The 9,066-nt window shown below is 42.6% G+C and overlaps 2 long non-coding RNA genes across 2 annotated transcripts in view; one reads left to right on the forward strand and one right to left on the reverse strand.

Annotated features, from left to right (window-relative positions):
* Positions 1-9,066, reverse strand: part of LOC133215326 (uncharacterized) — a 520,488-nt gene that overhangs the window by 44,402 nt on the left and 467,020 nt on the right. Inside the window, exon 2 of the long non-coding RNA XR_009726384.1 lies at positions 7,793-8,544. This is a non-coding gene — a long non-coding RNA (uncharacterized LOC133215326). The remainder of the gene's footprint in view (positions 1-7,792; positions 8,545-9,066) is intronic.
* Positions 1-9,066, forward strand: part of LOC133215325 (uncharacterized) — a 211,680-nt gene that overhangs the window by 27,592 nt on the left and 175,022 nt on the right. The gene's annotated exons all lie outside the window — the stretch shown is intronic.

Consider the following 9,066-nt stretch of genomic DNA (forward strand, 5'->3'; position numbering starts at 1 on the left):
AACGTGATCTTTTACTTACTTTTGTGGAGTCTCTCAGTATCCTGTCTGAATGTGCTGAGAATCAAACATGCTGCTGTGAGGAGATTCTCCCTTGAATGAGGAAATGCTGAAGCAAGGCAGGATGTGGAGCAATGACTCAGATACCAAGTAATGTGTTTCTTGACTAAGGAATAAAAGGAATTACTGACTGTGCTCACTGTAGCGTTCTTGGGTGACGCAAGAACATGCTAACTACCGCTCTACCAGTAGTAGAAGCTCACAAATATTTAATATTTCACCTTTTATCTTTTCCCAAACTTTAGGTGCTTATGATAATGCAGCATTCTGGTATTGCAATCCTTCCTAGCAGGACTATCTACCTTTTGTCTGATAAAGCATATGTCCCTGTTAAGAATGTGTGCCATTTGACGATGTTCAGAATACAGTCTTTGGTAATGCTTCTGAAACAACTCTTGTCTCTTAGCTCAATCAGGCACTTGAGACTTTGCTTGGCTCTTTCTCCAAGGAAAAGAAAATGTTGCTTCTTACATGAATTTTAGTTAAAAATAATTGTTTAGTGTCTTGTATGCCTGAACACAGAAGCTACTGCCTGCAGTTTCTAAGCATGCATTTCCAAACTCTACATTATTAAAAAAACACACTCTTTTATGCCCTGCAGTCAAGCACTGTTGTTCACTGCCCCCCTGCTTTCGATGTACAGGTACTGAGCAATATTTACCCCTTACGTTTTCAGCCAGCCACAATAGAAGGCTTTCTCTTTATGAGAGCTATTATCTGCATTTTGCTGCACTGCTGACTTGGTATGCTTCAAGGATTTGAAGTTTTCTTTCTATGAGTATTTGCTAGCACGCACATTTCTTCACTGGGATTTTGTGGCCCATAGTTGCACAATTGCATAATTCAGCACTCAAGTATCAGAAATGAAAATTTATTAGTTGGATTCTGTTCAGCTTTTGCCTTTAAACTACCAGTTTCTGGGTACTTTCCCTTGCATTGAATTGAATCCTCTGGCATATAGGTGTAGACACCTACAAACAGGCCATAAAAGGCATGCCAATCGATTTTAAAATAATTAGTATTCCAAACACTGTTCTCATTCATCTCAACTACTTCTCTGCTTGGGTTAAGCTAGCTGTTCAATCATGCTGGATGAATTGAAATACTGGTGTATAACACTAAATTATGGGGTGGGGGGGACCCAAACTAACACCCAAATGCAAACCCCCCAAAAAACCCATCTGAAGAGTAAGTCTGAATTTTTTAGTACTAAGCCAGAAGTTAAATAATGAAAGAAACTCTAGAAAATCATGTTTCATTATGCTAGAAAACAACCCCACTCTACCCCTCCCCCCTCATATTCTATGTAGTGATTTGAGAAGTAACATCTGATAAATTAGTCAGCTTCATGGTAGTATTTCAGCAGTGCACAGTTTCTCACTGAAATGATGCTGTAATAGGATCACTCATTCTTTCCTGTGACAGTGATGATCTTGAGTATTTTCTGGGCCATTTACTTTTGGAAAGCTTTGAATGCCTGATGCAGCTCTCATTAGATGAGAGGTAAGGCAGCACAGAGGAAAATGTTTCTGAACTCATAGAAGTTATTCTTTGTCTGGTACTGAATTGCAAAAGTAGAAGGCTTCTGAGGCAAAAAAAATCTTCAAGTGCCAAAACCATTTATCAATGTACTAATGTCATGAGAGACTTATCGCTTTTTTGGAGAGATGGTTTGGGTTTTTTTTTTTGTGGTGGTGGTTGTTTGTTGCTTTGTTTTTTGCTTTTTGTTTGGGGTTGTGGGTTTTTTGTGTGGGGTTTTTTTGGTGTTTTTTGTTTTCCTTCACCCCCCACCCCCATCCTCTTCTGAAAGCTCATTTCCTGATCAGTTATTACTTGGAGAGCTCCTTCTAAATCAAAGCAGTACCATCCAAGTTAATAACGGATGACCCTGGGGAATTACAGACCAGTCAGTCTCACCCCTGTGCCTGGCAAAATCTTGGAGCAGATTATCCTGGAAGGCATGCTAAGGCACATGAAAAACAACAAGGTGCTTGGTGACAGCCAGCATGGCTTCACTAAGGGGAGATCCTGCCTGACCAATTTGGTGGCCTTCTATGATGGGGCTACAGAACTGATGGACAGGGGTAGAGCAGCTGATGTCACCTACCTGGACTTGTGTAAAGCGTTTGACACTGTCCCACACGACATCCTTGTCTCTAAATTGGAGAAACATCAATTTGATGGATGGGCCACTCAGTGGATAAAGAACTGGCTGGATGGCCACACAGAAAGAGTTGTGGTCAATGGCTCAATGTCTGGCTGGAGACCAGTAACAAATGGTGTCTCTCAGGGATTGGTGTTGGAACCGGTCTTGTTCAACATCTTTGTCACTGACATGGACAGTGGGATTGAGTGCGCCCTCAGCAAGTTTGCCGATGACACCAAGCTGTGTGGTTCTGCTCATACACTGGAGGGAAGGAATGCCATCCAGAGGGACCTTGGTATGTTGCTCTGTTGTGCTCATCTCTGTTCAGTTACACTGACTGCTTGCATGGAGTTTCCAGGCAGCAGAGGTGTATCATACAATTATTTATCTCCACGCTGAGCACTCCATACCATCCAGGCACCTGCAGTGATTAAGATTACAGCATGCTTTGTAAAACAGTGAGTGAAGTACAGGGATGCTGGGCTGTACTGTCAGACCTTCAAAGGGGAGGGGTTTAGGGTCCATTTCCAGCTTCAAAGCAAATTTCTTGCTTGGCTTCTGCCTAGGTGCAATAGTTTAGTGGCTTCCTCCTTGTTGCCTGGAGTAGTATTGCTGTTGTGGTTTAAGCCCAGCCAGCAAACCAGAACCACGCAGACACTTGCTCACTTCCCCCCTTCTTCCCCCAGCTCCTGGAGGGATGGGGAGGAGAATCAAAAGAATGGAATTCCCATGGGCTGAGATAAGAACACTCCAGTAACTAAGGTATAACACAAACCACTACTGCTACCACCACTAATAATAATAAGGGAAATAACAAAGGAAGAGAATACAACCGCTCACCAACTGCTGACCAATACCCAGCCTGACCCGAGCAGCGATCTAGCCCTTCTGGGTAACTGCCCCCAGTTTATATACTGGGCATTACGTGCTTAGTATGTCTTCTTTAGTCAATTTGGGTCAGGTGTCCTGTCTCTGCTTCCTCCCAGCTTCCCCTCCTCCCTGGCAGAGCATGAGACTCAGAAAGTCCTTGGCCAGGGTAAACATTACTAAGCAGGAGCTAAAAACATTGGTGTTGTCAGTGCTGTCCCCAGGCTGAAAGTCAAAACCACAGCACTGCACCAGCTACAAAGAAGGAGGAAAAATGGGTGCTAGTGCTGAACCTAGGACAATTGCCTAGAGACTGAAAACCTAACTCCTTTCCTTCCCTGCTCTCCAGCCCACCCCAAAGACTTCTGAAGAGTATGTGGGCAGGGGCACACCCCTGTGCCTGGAATCCCATGTGGCTGTGGGTTGCTCAAGCCTGAGCACCTGTGACCTGGGGACACTAAAACCAGTGTTAATGCAAAAACTGGTTCTTACTGACATGCAGAATACCTACTACTGTTTCCCAAGGCTTAAAGACCTACTGGTGCAGTAAATGTGGCCATGGAAATAGATAGATTTCTTCTGCCAAGTTTCCTGTTTCTGAGGAACTTGTTTATTTGACTTTGCTTAGAACTGATTTTCTATCCAGATATGCCGTGATGCAATAGGAGTTGCTTAAAAGTGAAGCTAGGACACATATGAAGCCTATCAGTAGTATCTGTGTTGCCAAAAACACTACCAAAAAGGCACTGGCTCACTGTGTGCATGCCTGATGTGTTTTGTGTTTAGTAATTCCAGCCACCAGTGCATATGCTTGTTAGTAGAAACCCTTCTTAAGGGATGCTTTTTTATATTTTTTATTTAAAAAAGTAAAAGAAGAAAATATTTCCCACACAGAGCTTCATCTCCAGAGGACTGGTGACCTAAAACTGAGCTGGAACAGATTAAAAGTTTCCCTTCACTACTTTCTTCTTCCTACTTTCAGCTAGCTCAAATTGTTCTATGAGAAATACCTTGATAGGCAGCTGTCTGCTTCATGGTAGTAATGAAAAATTCAACTTAAAATACATAAAAAGGAACAAATGTGTAGAGTTGTGTGTGGGTTTTATGGTTTTAATTTTTAATTTATTTATTCTTTTCCTTTTTCCTGCTTGACAGCACTTCTCAGCCCTAAGCTGTGCCCTGTTGTGCCAGGACTCCTGATGAGGTGTCTGCCTGCTGAGCAGAGGCCTGGTACCGCAGCTCACCCTAGCCGGGAATCCCTGGAGCCTTGTCTGTATCCAGAGCTTTGTCTACCTCTCCAGCCCTTCAGTTTCTGGGCACATTTCACGTGAGCTGGTGCCAGGAGTCCAGGAGACCTTTCTGTGGTGCTGGCTCCCTGTCCCACCCTATGTAGAAACAGTCACTGAATTTCCTTGGAAAGGATGGTCATCTGGTCAGCCCTCTTGCCTTGTTCTCAGTAGATCAGGACTTAACACAGGGCCGGGTTCTTATCCTGATTCTGATAAGAGAATTCAATAATGTACCTCAAATAAGAAAGCAACCCTCTGTGCTGCAGGTAGTACCATATGGGATCATGAGCATACATATGGAAAACCAAAGGAATGGCTTTAAAACACTAGGTTTGTGATGGCACTCCCAGTACTTTGCTGACAGAGTTTACAGTCACTGGCAGTTTATCAAACTGATTTGAGCTGGTTAATAAGATTTTCAACAAGGTGATAAAAATACAATTTATTGCTACAAAAGCAGCTAAAGTGCTTTGGCAACACTTCAGATTGTTTATGCCTTTAACCCTTGACCTCTTTTTAGCTACAGTGACTGCAGTAGTGATGTATTTTAGAAGTCAGGTAAAACAATAGTGGTTAAGTCTGACTGATGAAGAGATTGAGAGGAATAGAATTGCTTCTAGTCCAGCATGATGATGTGGAATTTTTTCCAAGCAAACCTCATTTTTGTTTTGAAAGTACACTCCCAGTCTTGTAAGACTGATGATGTGACAGTGCAAATCTGGCAGAAGAAATTAAGAAGGTAATGTTAGCACTCACCCTCTGTCCGCACTATGGCTGTGTTAGTGTTGCATCTTTGATCGTTCTCAGAAGCTTTCCAGTCTGGACTAAAAGACTGTATCTTTTTCCTCTTTACAATTTTTTGTTTTAAGGGCAGATATTTTTGTGCAGCAGATATGAAAGTGTCATCTGGCAGTTTATATGCAATCCTATCCAAAACCAGCAAATGGCTTCTCTTGACTTATGACGTCTACCGGGGTGGATGTTGCAAAGAGCAGACTTTCCAGTCTGGCATGTGAAAGGAGAGAAGGTCTCTGCATCCTGGAGACATTTTGTTCAAGCACCAAGTCAGCTACAGCCTTGTGTGACCCTAAGCATGCAACTTCTGTGTCCAAGTTTTCCAATTATAAAACAGCCCTAAGCAGCGCTTCCTGGAATCACAGGAAAACAAACTGGGGGTTTTATTACTAAACTGCTGGGACTTATTTGGGGCGAGTTGGAAGTTGGCCTTCTCTTGATACAAAAGAGTCTAGTTCTACACAGCCATTTTCTCTTCCAGACTAAAATGGGAGGCAGGCTTTTCCCTAACAAAGTAGCTGAGTTTGTGAATAGTTCCCAGTGACTTGTGTTTTTCAGCATGGGGCATTGGTTCGCATACACTTATGCCTATGAGCACTGCTGATAACACATGAAGTGTTGGAAGGTAATTGTATGAACTGACACTGACACATCGTCATGTAAGTGTGTCTTGAGAGATGGATGAGACAGAGGCTACTGGTGTGTGGCCTGCAGTGCCCTGGACTGCCAGAGGAGATCACCTCAAGGAACATGCAGGGTGCTGTTTTATAAACCTCAAATAGGAGCCAGTTGACCATGATTTCAACCTGTATTGATACAATGAAAGTGGTGAAGATCCTAATGCCACACGATACATTGAGACAAAAAGTCCCAAAGAGCCAAACTAACTTCTGTAGGGGGTGGGAGGGGTTCTCTCCCTGTGGAATTGGTCTGTACTCACAAATACTCTTTAGAGCAGTTTCTCTGCCCTTGAAGAGAGAGGTTAGAGAGAGCACCCTCATGAGCAATGTGAACTCTGCAAAATTGCTACAAATACGAAAACGTTTCATTCTGTAGTTTGGAAAAGCAGCTAGTAACGTTTCTTTGATATAAGCATAAAAGGCTATTAAGAAGTTTGTTTTGTTTTGTTTTCTTTGTCAGCATTGTTGAAGTGGAAAAAGGGAATGCATTTTTGAGCAAAACAGGCATTTCAGCTCTTGCAGGTGACAAGGTTTAAATAATGAATTTGACTACAGGATGGATGGATTCAGACCACTAAGTAGCAACACATGTTCTCTCCCTCGGGGCTTTCCTCCTGTGGTTTACCAGCTGTGCCACAACAAGAGCCTTTCACTTTGCCGTGAAAGCGAGTTGTTTCTTAGTCTTCCCACAAAGCTGCATCAAGTGGCACTTTTCCTGTGCATGTGCTTAAGTTGCTTGGGATATGCAGTTCATGTGAGCTGCTATCTTTAAGGAAATGGGCGGATGCTGGCACCCAAGTCCAGCACTGCCCTGGGACTGTGAAATGAGCTGGTTTCAGTTCTGGAAGCGGGGAGGATGTGTTATACCTCTGCTCTGCTAGACGTTGGGCAAGAAAAGGATTTATCAGCCTAGGCTTAGTGCTGCACTCGGGCTACTGTGTGGCTTTCATCCAGTTCATTCAAGGTATGAGTGAGCACAGATTGTCAAGTCCCCGTATTGTGTCGGTCTCTTTTCATCTGTGGGCTTTGGAAAGGTGTGCTTGTATGTCCAGAAAATTATGGCTGAAAGTAAACCTGCCACATTGGTTGCGAGCAATGATTTGGAGTGACTAGTCTTTATGTGCTGATAGATTTAATTAAACATTCAGAAGAATGAATGAATTTTATTCAAATATAAACACTTACATGACAAAAACTGTTATTACAAAACTCCCAAGTACTTTGAATTGTAACAAACAACTGTCATCTTACCTCCAAAAATAGCTGGAAACCTAAATCAATTCAAAGTATGGATTTTGCAGCAGCAGGCTACTGCATTTAGATGTATTCGCTATGTACCATGAAATAACAGAAGTAAGAAAATCCAACCAGCCTAAATTAGTTTAACAACATATCATAAAGTGACTGCTAGGCTGTTTCTTGCATCTCTAAACCATTACAGCTTTTTGCAGTTGCAGAATCTAGAGGTAAAAGAGTGGTTTTAGTAAAGGCTTCTGTCAGTTACAGAAGTATGGAAAAGGCTGCACAAAACTTCAGGGGATAGATAGCAAGGAAATGTCTGCAGGACTTCTTACTGAACCACTAGGAAATAGTTCGCATCCACACAGATGATGTTCACATTTTTGAATCATCTGCAAGCTTGCATGCTTTCCTCAAGAAAATCCCTTTTAGGGTTCACTGAAGACTAGATATGGACTCAGAAAATAACTAACATATAGATTAGTGGATGTGAGAGAAGACAAGGAAAGACTGACATTTAAGGTAACTTAAGGCACCTTAGTAATCTTACCTGATAAATGTTGTCAGCTAAATGTCCCACTGAACAGGGTACGGTACAGATGTAGATTGGAAGACAACAAAGGACAAAATAAATAAAACAGTATTTTTCAGACATTGATGATTAGAAATATACTCTTTATGTTAACAGATAAAATGCCTTAGAAACTCCACAGTTGTACGCATTTAGAACCTAGGCAGGAGCTGAATTCTTTAGTTGAAGCTTGGCTTGTTTCTTTTTGTAAACAATTTCCGTACCCTGTTCAAATTGGTAAGCCTTGATTGCACCAAGTGAGAGCTGAACTGCCCTTTCTCTTAAATGCTACAGAAGCTAAGCCTGTGCAGCCCTCCCACAAAATACTAGCACAGTGGTGGTGCACAGCTACCCAGCTCAGAGCCTCCTCAGGGGTACTGCTTCAACAAAAGCTAACGGCGCTATTGCCAAATTTTTCTGGATTCCACATGATGGGATAACAGGAAACTAAAATTTATATTCACTTGTCTGGGATTTGAAAGCTGATCTTTATACAAAAAAAATCAGTCTTATTTCACAGTTGACACTGGAGTGCCTCTTATACATTGAGCTCAGACAAACAAGGCTGTGACTTATTCACAAAACTGGTAGAATTTTAGTCTAGCAACTGGTGCAGTAAAAGCCAAGTGTTTTCAGGGCTCAGTTTAAAATCATCATTGCCATACCTGCCATGACAAGATGGGGAAACTGCCCCACCTAAGCAAGAGAGCTAATATAGATTCCTCCTTTTTCAAAACCTAATACTATGAGCAGAGTTGCTATTTTCAACTGGTTTCTCTTGGTTGACTGAGATGAAATAGGAAGGCACATGCACTGGCACATGGAAACTGTAGTTCCATGCAGAATGCATGAACATCCAGAAGCTGCTTTCTGGACATTCATGGAGAACACAGTCATGTACTCTGTACTTTTTGTGTGTGTCCTGGGTTTAGCACTAGCAGTCATTTTCCTCCTTCTTAGTAGCTGGTGCAGTGCTGTGGTTTTGACTTTCGGCCTGGAAACAGCACTGATAGCACCAATGTTTTTAGTTACTGCTCAAATGTTGAGGCTGACCGAGGACTTTCTGAGCCTCATGCTCTGCCAGGAAGGGGAGGAAAGAGACAGGGCACTTGACCCAAACTGACCAAGAAGTATTCCATACCACAGCACATCATGCCCAGCATGTAACTGAGTGTTACCCAGAAGGGCTAGGTCACTGCTGGGTTGGACTAGGTATCAGTTGGTACTTGGGCAGGTGGGGTGAGTTATCAGTCAGCTGGTGGTGAGGGGTTGTGTTCTCTTCCCTTGTTATTTCCCTTATTATTATTATTGGTGGTAGCAGCAGTGGTCTGTGTTATATCTTAGTTACTGGACTGTTCTTATCTCAACCTGTGGGAGTTACATTCTTTCGATCCTCCTTCCCATCCCTCCAGAACCGGGGGA

The sequence above is a fragment of the Neopsephotus bourkii genome, unplaced genomic scaffold (assembly GCF_033783945.1).
Source record: "Neopsephotus bourkii isolate Nb327-2 ecotype Australia unplaced genomic scaffold, CSIRO-AGI_Nbou_v1 NB_962, whole genome shotgun sequence".
Lineage (NCBI taxonomy): Eukaryota > Metazoa > Chordata > Aves > Psittaciformes > Psittacidae > Neopsephotus > Neopsephotus bourkii.